The 11,148-nt window shown below is 39.6% G+C and overlaps 1 protein-coding gene across 1 annotated transcript in view; it reads right to left on the reverse strand.

Annotated features, from left to right (window-relative positions):
• Positions 1-10,177, reverse strand: part of PRKG1 (protein kinase cGMP-dependent 1) — a 903,020-nt gene extending 892,843 nt beyond the window's left edge. The window contains exon 1 of the mRNA XM_073353692.2: positions 10,101-10,177. The gene's annotated coding sequence lies outside the window, so the exon portion shown is untranslated. The remainder of the gene's footprint in view (positions 1-10,100) is intronic.
• Between the last annotated feature and the right edge of the window lie 971 nt (positions 10,178-11,148).

Raw genomic sequence — 11,148 nt, forward strand, 5'->3', positions numbered from 1 at the left:
TTAATTTACAAAACAAAAACAAAGGCTTTCTTTTTATTAAGTGGTAACACTTAGCTCAGTATGTTATATCAAGTAGTCACAAAAATATCCACAAAGTTTCTGGAATCTTAACTTAGCTAATAATTTTACTTTTTTACTACTTCCAGGAGGCAAAATATTATTGACTAATACAGCTTTCTTTACAGTTTTTATAGTGGCAAATTTGTTTCCAGTCACTATACTTAGCAGATAAACAACAAGGAGTCCGGTGGCACCTTAAAGGTTAACAGATATATTTGAGCATAAGCTTTCATGGGTAAAAACCCCACTTCTTCAGATGCATGGAGTGAAAGTTACAGATGCAGACATAAATATACTGACACATGAAGAGAAGGGAGTTACCTCACAAGTGGAGAACCAGTGTTGACAGGGCCAATTCGATCAGGGTGGATGTAGTCCACTCCCAACAATAGATGAGGAGGTGTCAATTCCAGGAGAGGCAAAGCTGCTTCTATAATGAGCCAGCCACTCCCAGTCCCTATTCAAGCCCAAATTAATGGTGTTAAATTTGCAAATGAATTTTAGTTCTGCTGTTTCTCTTTGAAGTCTGTTTCTGAAGTTTTTTTGTTCAAATATAGCTACTTTCAAATCTGTTATAAAATGTCCAGGAAGATTGAAGTGCTCTCCCACTGGCTTTTGTATGTTACCATTCCTGATGTCCGATTTGTGTCCATTTATTCTTTTACGTAGGGACTGTCCAGTTTGGCCAATGTACAAGGCAGAGGGGCACTGCTGGCACATATAACATTAGTAGACGTGCCGGTGAATGAGCCTCTGATGGTGTCGCTGATGTGGTTGGGTACTCTGATGGTGTCGCTAGAGTAGATCTGGGGACAGAGTAGGCAACGAAGTTTGCTACAGGGATTGGTTCCTGGGTTAGTGTTTTGTGGTGTGGTGTGTAGTTGCTGGTGAGTATTTGCTTCAGGTTGGGGGGCTGTCTGTTAGCAGATGTGACATGCTGCATCAGTTATACACATTATTTACCAAATCACTTGATTATAACTACATGTTAATACATAGCTACGAATTTAAATGTTATCTGAAACAGACTTGAGAGTGAGTACTTGTGGCACCTTAGAGACTAAACAATTTATTTGAGCATAAGCTTTCGTGAGCTACAGATCACTTCATCGGAAGCTTATGCTCAAATAAATTGGTTAGTCTCTAAGGTGCCACAAGTACTCCTTTTCTTTTTGCGAATACAGACTAACACGGCTGCTACTCTGAAACCAGACTTGAGAATGAAACACTAGAAGATATACATACTTCATTTTGAAAAAAGGATTTGGCATTTATTTTTGTTTAAACACTTGCTGAAATTAATGTAACAGGTAGTTTGTTGCAAGCCATACAACCTTCCTTTTACAGCCATCACAATTTAGTTGATGTGACTTTTTCTATCAGTTTAATTCAGGAAGAGTTTTCGATCCCTTGAGTGAGCAAAATTCTGAACAATGAAAAGAATGAACATTTAAGTGACATATACTGTTGAATTACTGTGTTTAGTCATTCTAAATATGGTCAGTTATCCATTTAATTTACAAGGAAAAACAATCGTGTATAGCCAAAAGGTGATGGCTGACACTTAGTAAGAAATTAAACTATTTCCACTTTGAAATCACTTGGCTTCTGATGAAGTAAAGATCATTCAAGAAATAGAAATGGATGATTCACTGAGTTCATTAATATTAATTTTGACTGCTAATTGATTCATTAATGATAGAACACTCAAACCCCTTAAATACCACGTATTTTCACATTATAAAGCGTTTGAGGGAAAGAAATAATTGGGCCTGGCTTTAATATAAAATGCCAATGCTCACTCTAACAAAGTATGTCTTCCCTAGTGGACCCTTAATTTATGTGCAATATGTAAATGTTTCAAAGAATTTTTTCAGTTCCGGAAACAACACTATTCCTATTTCAGCATCATGAATTAAATCCCCCAAAAAGTTAAGTTCTATGGACAGAATTCTCTTGGACTTCAACAGGATCAAGTTTTGGCCTGTAATCTCAAGTTAGGACATTCCTTAAAACCAAAACTCTCAAAGTGCCTTCAGGCTCAAAATACTTTGGATTTAGCTTAATACTAGTTAAGAGTTGTTCATCCAGAGAGCAAGAAAGTAGAAAGAAAGACTTTTACAAGAAAAACTTTTAGCTCTTTCTCCAAGAAAAAATCTTCAAAATGTAACATTCATAAGGGAATGTAAAAGTTAATTTACCTGTGGACTGTCCCTTTAAGGATTTGGAGTACTGCTGAAGAGGTAAAGGGGAACAAAGTGTGGAAGCAAGGCATGGTTGGGGTGTGTGTGTGTGTGACTAAACTGATGTAAGGTTTATGCAGGCTGCCTCAAGTATATTAAAGTTTCTAAAATCTCAGTTTTAAGCTCACTCCTGGAATGTAACAAAGACAAGATCCAGTGTGGTAGCCGTGTTAGTCTGTATCAGACTAACAAAAATAACGAGGAGTGCTTGTGGCACCTTAGAAACGAACACATTTATTTGGGCATAAGCTTTCCTGGGTTAGAACCCACTTCATCAGTGGAGTGGGTTCTAATCCACAAAAGCTTATGCCCAAATAAATGTTAGTCTCTAAGGTGCCACAAGGACTCCTCATTATTTTTTAAGACAGAATCCTCCACCAAACCTCTTTTCAGATCTCAACTTAATCTGGCTAATATGTCAGAATTTTGCTGTAGGTCCTGTAGTGCTCAAATTTTCCTGATCATAGGAACTAGTATAAAAAAGTTTAATCAGTTCATTGGACTGGCTGGTCATTCCTGGCTCATCTGCTTGATAATCTGCACACATAGACTTTGTAAAACCATTAAGGTAATTATCACATTTCAAACCCAGCATAGTTTCAGCATGTTTTCCCATGAACAGCATAGAGAGAGATTCCTTGTAAAACACATTGTACCCAGTCAAGCAGTCTATAACTTACTTTTATTACAGATTCTCAGAAAAAACAAATCACTCTATGTTTTGGGAAACCATGCTAGAACCATTCATAGGTTTCAACTAAATTTGAGTGCATGGCCACACAGACTCTCTCATCTTGTGGAACTGACTGCTCTTGGGTTGTTCTATTGTAACTATTGTCTGTTTTATTTTACAACGGCTAGAAAGCCTTCCTTTTAATAGAAAAACTTTGTTTTATTTTGGTGCTTCACATTAAATGTATGAATCTCAAAGGATGCCCTGGAGTAGCATTTTAGGGTTTACTGTTCTCTGTCTGGGTTTCAACTGTAGTTTTCTTGCACATTCCTTTAAGTGAATTAATATAGCATCATAAGGAACTAACAAATGCAACACTGATTAAAATCAATGTATGTTTTCATTGTTGCAAAACCTCGTTGTGTTTTGAAATGTACAGAATGTATTTTTCCTTTAAGCACACTGTACTTAACACATTCTAATTTGATATTCTCAGGCACCCAAACCTCTGCTGTCCATTACAATTCAGTAAACTGCTGACCCAACAACTGTTTGGAGAATGAGGGCAATTATTTAGCTACCTACAAATACTTGCAACAATAGCTTGCATGTATAATTGAATGCTGCCAATTACAAAACTCTTCAGAATAAGTACCTCTCTGACTAAGGAATAACAATGACCATAGTACAGCACAGATGTTCTCACCCTTTTGGGGAGTTTTGCCTCAAAGGGAGTGTGGAGAAAATCTAATTTTCTGTCACAAAGTAATACACAAAGCCTATGGGCCCAATCCTGCTCCCACTAATGTTAATTTCAAAAGTCCAAGTGCTTCAGTGAGAATACATTGGACCCAATGTTTTAAATAAGTGCTTGTCTGATTAGGTTCAAATATATCAATATTTAAAGGTTAAGGTTTTGGAAGTGATGTATGTGGTATTTGGTACTTATTAGTGCCAGAGCACAGGGCTATCCTTGTGGGTGGGCAACCGCCCAGGGCGCTGTGGTCAAGAGGCTTCACAAGGGCTGTGCCCATCCAGGAGGTGGGGGGAGGGGAGAAATGGGGCTATGGGGCAGGACCAGGTGTTCACATGAGTCCTCTCTTCACGGTCCCAGAAGCATGACACCTGCAGAGCTGCCGACGCGACACCTGCTGCTGCTCTGTCTGCCACCCACTGCTCAGGGAGCAGTACTCAAAGGGGTGCCAAAGAAAGTTCACCCAGGGTGCCATTTTCCCTAAGCCTGGCCATGCCAGAGAGTGCCTAATAAGTGATAGCTCTGCTGTGGTGCAAGAAAGTAGAAACATATTTCACTGAGTTTTATCCCACTTTTAGTATTAGAAAATCAACTGTGCAGCACAGTCTACCTACCTACGTGTCACATTTTTATGCTTTTTATTTAGGAAATATATTTACAACTCACAAAAGAATGTTATCAGTGTTAGACTCTGAAGGTTTCAGAGTAGCAGCCGTGTTAGTCTGTATTCGCAAAAAGAAAAGGAGGACTTGTGGCACCTTAGAGACTAACCAATTTATTTGAGCATGAGCTTTCGTGAGCTACAGCTCACTTCATCGGATGCAAACTGTGGAAAGTGTAGAAGATCTTTTTATACACACAAAGCATGAAAAAATACCTCCCCCCACCCCACTCTCCTGCTGATAATAGCTTATCTAAAGTGATCACTCTTCTTACAATGTGTATGATAATCAAGGTGGGCCATTTCCAGCACAAATCCAGGGTTTAACAAGAACATCTGGGGGGGGGGGGTAGGAAAAAACAAGGGGAAATACGTTACCTTGCATAATGACTTAGCCACTCCCAGTCTCTATTCAAACTTAAGTTAATTGTATCCAATTTGCAAATGAATTCCAATTCAACAGTCTCTCGCTGGAGTCTGGATTTGAAGTTTTATTGTTGTAATATCGCAACTTTCATGTCTGTAATCGCGTGACCAGAGAGATGGAAGTGTTCTCCGACTGGTTTATGAATGTTCTAATTCTTGATGTCTGATTTGTGTCCATTTATTCTTTTATGTAGAGACTGTCCAGTCTGACCAATGTACATGGCAGAGGGGCATTGCTGGCACATGATGGCATATATCACATTGGTGGATGTGCAGGTGAACGAGCCTCTGATAGTGTGGCTGATGTGATTAGGCCCTGTGATGGTGTCCCCTGAATAGATATGTGGGCACAGTTGGCAATGGGCTTTGTTGCAAGGATAGGTTCCTGGGTTAGTGGTTCTGTTGTGTGGTATGTGGTTACTGGTGAATATTTGCTTCAGGTTGGGGGGCTGTCTGTAGGCAAGGACTGGCCTGTCTCCCAAGATTTGTGAGAGTGTTGGGTCTCTCTTTTCTGTAATTTAAAGAGTTTGACAAGCTGTCTATTAATTTTTCACTCATAAGTCCAAGTCAGTATTTACCACCTCAACTTTACACCTTTTGTTGAAGATGCATAAATAAAAACCAGGGCCACGCTAGGTTCTGAACCATTTCTGTATGGAGACCAGTTCAATGAGGTGAACACACAGAGCATGCGGATGCCTTTTATAAACTAGCATCCTTCCTGTGGTAGTGTTTTTCTTTTCTTCAGAGATTTTGGATATCAGATAATTGCTAAATTAAAGGCTGAAAGTTGATAGACGTTCAAGGTGTGCCCCATAAAACTATTTTACTCAAAAACAGTTACTCATTTTTCAAATTGAAATGACAGAAAGGATTTAAGGATGGATTATTTGTGTCATATTCAGTGTTCACATCTCTAGATCCATTTGTTTCCGTCTATCAATGTTTTGATTCTTATGAATCTCTTTAGAAGTACAACACATTAGAAGGTTTTCATTAAGCAATCATTCTCTCTCAGCCAGGAAAAGTTCATGATATAATCTCATGTCATCTTTTATCCTCTCATTACAGCTGACAGACCAAATATTTAAAATGTAAGTATGGTATTTCACATTTATTCTACAGAAATGCATGATGTAATCAGTGCCTTAGAATCATAGACTATCAGGGTTGGAAGGGACCTCAGGGGTCATCTAGTCCAATCCCCTGCTCAAAGCAGGACCAATCCCCAACTAAATCATCCCAGCCAGGGCTTTCTCAAGCTTGACCTTAAAAACTTTGAAGGAGGGAGATTCTACTACCTCTCTAGGTAACGCATTCCAGTGCTTCATCACCCTCCTAGTGAAAAAGTTTTTCCTAATATCCAACCTAAACCTCCCCCACTGCAACTTGAGACCATTACTCCTCCTTCTGTCATCTGCTACCACTGAGAACAGTCTAGATCCATCCTCCTTGGAACCCCCTTTCAGGTAGTTGAAAGCAGCTATCAAATCCCCCCTCATTCTTCTCTTCCGCAGACTAAGCAATCCCAGTTCCCTCAGCCTCTCCTCATAAGTCACGTGTTCCAGTCCCCTAATCATTTTTGTTGCCCTCCGCTGGATGTTTTCCAATTTTTCCACATCCTTCTTGTAGTGTGGGGCCCAAAACTGGACACAGTACTCCAGATGAGGCCTTACCAATATCGAATAGAGGGGAATGATCACGTCCCTCGATCTGCTGGCAATGACCCTACTTATACATCCCAAAATGCCATTGGCCTTCTTGGCAACAAGGGCACACTGTTGACTCATATCCAGCTTCTCGTCCACTGTAACCCCTAGGTCCTTTTCTGCAGAACTGCTGCCTAGCCTTTCGGTCCCTAGTCTGTAGCAGTGCATGGGATTCTTCCGTCCTAAATGCAGGACTTTTCATTTGTCCTTGTTGAACCTCATCAGATTTCTTTTGGCCCAAGCCTCTAATTTGTCGAGGGCCCTCTGTATCCTATCCCTACCCTCCAGCGTATCTACCTCTCCTCCCAGTTTAGTGTCATCTGCAAACTTGCTGAGGGTGCAATCCACACCATCCTCCAGATCATTTATGAAGATATTGAACAAAACCGGCCCGAGGACCGACCCTTGGGGCACTCCACTTGATACCGGCTGCCAACTAGACATGGAGCCATTGATCACTACCCGTTGAGCCCGACAATCTAGCCAGCTTTCTATCCACCTTATAGTCCATTCATCCCATCCATACTTCTTTAACTTGCTGGCAAGAATACTGTGGGAGACTGTGTAAAATGCTTTGCTAAAGTCAAAGAACAACACGTCCACTGCTTTCCCCTCATCCACAGAGCCAGTTATCTCGTCATAGAAGGAAAGTAGATTAGTCAGGCATGACTTGCCCTTGGTGAATCCATGCTGATTGTTCCTGATCACTTTCCTCTCCTCTAAGTGCTTCAGAATTGATTCCTTGAGGACCTGCTCCATGATTTTTCCAGGGATTGAGGTGAGGCTGACTGGCCTGTAGTTCCCAGGATCCTCCTCCTTCCCTTTTTTAAAGATGGGCACTACATTAGCCTTTTTCCAGTCATCCGGGACCTCCCCCGATCGCCATGAGTTTTCAAAAATAATGGCCAATGGCTCTGCAATCACATCCGCCAACTCCTTTAGCACTCTCGGATGCAGCGCATCTGGCCCCATGGACTTGTGCTCGTCTAGCTTTTCTAAGTAGTCCCGAACCACTTCTTTCTCCACAGAGGCCTGGTCACCTCCTCCCCATGCTGTGCTGCCCAGTGCAGTAGTCTGGGAGCTGACCTTGTTCATGAAGACAGAGGCAAAAAAAGCATTGAGTACATTAGCTTTTTCCACATCCTCTGTCACTAGGTTGCCTCCCTCATTCAGAAAGGGGCCCACACTTTCCTTGACTTTCTTCTTGTTGCTAACATACCTGAAGAAACCCTTCTTGTTACTCTTAACATCTCTTGCTAGCTGTAACTCCAAGTGTGATTTGGCCTTCCTGATTTCACTCCTGCATGCCCAAGCAATATTTTTATACTCTTTCCTGGCCATTTGTCCAATCTGCCACTTGTTTAATAACAGTCACAATAAACAAATGAGAATTAAGTAAGATGGTTTGGGACATTTTGTCATTGAGAGGATATATGTAAATTTGCTAATTATGCAGCTGGAGGGTGTTATATCTGCCCCTCTGTCAGAGGTTTTGAGACCCAGTTTTGTTAGATGAGTTTGCAATTTGGCAGTCAGACACCCAAATTCTGTTAGATGATCAGATAACAGCAGTACCAGGATGGGTATTTTTATATCTGTGTCTGTGTAGGAGGCTGAGACGTTTTCAACTGGATATAGACCTTGCTACCATCATCAATGCCCATGTAACCTCAAGATTAGGTTATTACAATGTGTTCTGTATAACTCTATACCTTAAATCAATATGAAAACTGCTGCCAGGAGGTCTCAAGTGCCAACGGTAATAATAGCATCTTTACATGACGTCTTGAAGAGGGTCTTTAAAATGGGGATATTAGCTCCCACGCTGTTGGGTATCCTCTTATAGCTGATTGTAGAAGACGGAGGGATGTGGGTGTCGCCAATGTTTTTTCTTACCATGGGACCTTTCAAAATGAGTAGTTCTCTTGTAACTGAATTTTGATAGCTCACATCATAATCTAGGAGTTATTCAATATTTGTATTTAGACTAGATTATATCAATATACTTTTTGAAAATATTAATATTTGCAATTCTTTAGTCTACAAAGGCTTAAAAGTAGCACCTTACCACACTGAAGTGATCTCCTTTGAAATAAATCTGTGCTGGAATTTGTCAGCTACTGTGTGAAATTCAAGATAAAAAAAAAGGGTAAAAAAAGTACACACACTTTTTAATCTGTTTCAGAGTAACAGCCATGTTATTCTGTATTTGCAAAAAGAAAAGGAGTACTTGTGGCACCTTAGAGACTAACCAATTTATTTGAGCATAAGGTTTCATGAGCTACAGCTCACTTCATCGGATGCATACTGTGGAAAATACAGAAGATGTTTTTATACACACAAATCATGAAAAAATGGGTGTTTTATCATTACAAAAGGTTTTCTCTCCCCCCACCCCACTCTCCTGCTGGTAATAGCTTATGTAAAGGGATCACTCTCCTTACAATGTGTATGATAATCAATTAAGTTAACAGTGTTGTTAGTTTTTCATGCTATCAAAACAAAATATACTAGTCCCTATGATATATGCCCAGGTAATAAGTCATGCTAAAGTTTTTACAAATAAATTGGTTAGTCTCTAAGGTGCCACAAGTACTCCTTTTCTTTTTTTAATCTGTGTATCACATTATACCTTGAGAGCAAAAATATTCCGGGAATCATTGCTGACCGCTCAAGAAAAGTTATAATCTCTGGCGTCAGCTACAAATCTGTTAATTCCTGCTTGAATTGTGAACTTTATAAGATTTGTGTGGACTACAAATACTGATTTACTGTGCAGAGCAAAATCATCCAAAAGTAACAAGTGAAATTCTCTCATTGACATCACATCCCGTCAATGATCAAAGTGACTCAGTATATATTTTTGAATCACGGAATAGCCAAGACACAAACTTTTGAAAAAAAAACAAAACACCACATTTTCATTGAACTTCACGTCAAACTGAGGGATTTTTTTTAGTACAGTAATGCATTAGCAGGATCAAACGATGTTATGGAAAAAAATGTCTTTCGGTAGTACAGACATGAATGACTTTGCAGAATAAAACTTTTGGTTTCTTTTGAACATACTTGGTATGTAATATCTGTATTATCAGGTGAGGGACTGACCAAGCTACAGCTAGTGCTTATTAAAGGAAAATAATGTGTATAGATGTTTAGTCTTTATGCTTTGAATGGTAATATTTTCAAACTAAGCATTAGTGAAGAAAAAAATTGTTTTAGTCATACTTGTCATTGTAATTAAAACTATAGTAGAGGTAAAAAATGAAAAAAATCTGGAATATGTGTTCCCTTAGTATAGGCAAGATACACTTTAAGTGTATTTACTTAGATTGAACATATTGAGGTCATTATAAAAATGTGACATCCATAAAACCATTCTGCATTAAAATTGGGTTAAAGTTCATTTTATCAGAATAATTTTCATGTTGACAACATGAAACTTGGGACGTATTTTATGAGACACTCTTTAGTCTTGATTCAACTACATTGCAATAAGCAACTCTGATACCAATTTTGGAATAGCATTTTAGTGTAGTAACTGATAAGCTGAAAATAGTGTCCTAAACATTACCTGCAGTTTGAGACACAGCTGATCAAAGTAGTAGTTATGTTGCAGCACCTCTATTCCCCTCTCAGCCTCACTCCTTCCCCTGCAGCAGCCCCCGCTGGGATGGAGTAGGGGCAGGCCCCCCGGTCTCCCACACTTCACGGATGGCCTAGTGGCGCAGGTCCAGGATCTCAGCATGTCTAGTGGCTATGCAACAATAGTTTTTAAAATGAAAAATCAAGCACAGTTAATCCAAACTCAGGACTGCTTGTTTTCAACTAGAGAGATGGGGAAGAAATAGCATATGGGTATAACGTCATTGTCTTAGGGGATATATATACATACACACATTCTTCACACCTTTCATCCTGAAGAATCCCAAGCCATTCACAAACTACATAATTTATAAAAATTACTGGAATGCACCCCCTGTGGTGAAAAGTGAACTACAACAAGCCAAGTACTCTGCACAGTGGCTCTTTGAGGGACTGTTTCCATGACTACATGTTCCTCACAACAAAAACAGAGTGGTCAAAGCACTTTAAAAACATTCCCTTCAATATTTTGAAGGAAGTTTCCATTTTCTATCAAAATTTCTATATTTTGCGGATAATCCATGTGTTCTAGATCATTTACACAAATGTTAGATAAACAACACACACAGCTGGAGAACTGAGACTAGAATCTTAGTCCTTCCAATCAACAAAAAAATGATCTCTAATACCACTTGAGCTGAAAAAGATTTCCCTTAGTTGGTAGTAAAAGTAGCAAGTCCCTTATCCTGTCTGTGGAATAGCCACTAGAGGGCATTACTCACACCCACCCACCCACACTGCCTTTATATTACAAAAACAAATATATCATGGAGCCTATTAAAAGATGCAAACTTCCCCTCAATATCTGGTAAAGTAGTTAGGCTCTCCTCAGATGGTTTTAAAGTCATGAAGTCAGTCCTGACTCTTCCTTACTGGCCAGGATTTCACCATCTGGCTTTCTGTTTGGTATGCTGTTTGCTGTTTTCAGATGTCCTCAATCTTGTCTCCATATCCAGTTGTTTGAAAAGAATCTTACT

The sequence above is a fragment of the Lepidochelys kempii genome, chromosome 7 (assembly GCF_965140285.1).
Source record: "Lepidochelys kempii isolate rLepKem1 chromosome 7, rLepKem1.hap1, whole genome shotgun sequence".
Classification (NCBI taxonomy): Eukaryota; Metazoa; Chordata; order Testudines; family Cheloniidae; genus Lepidochelys; species Lepidochelys kempii.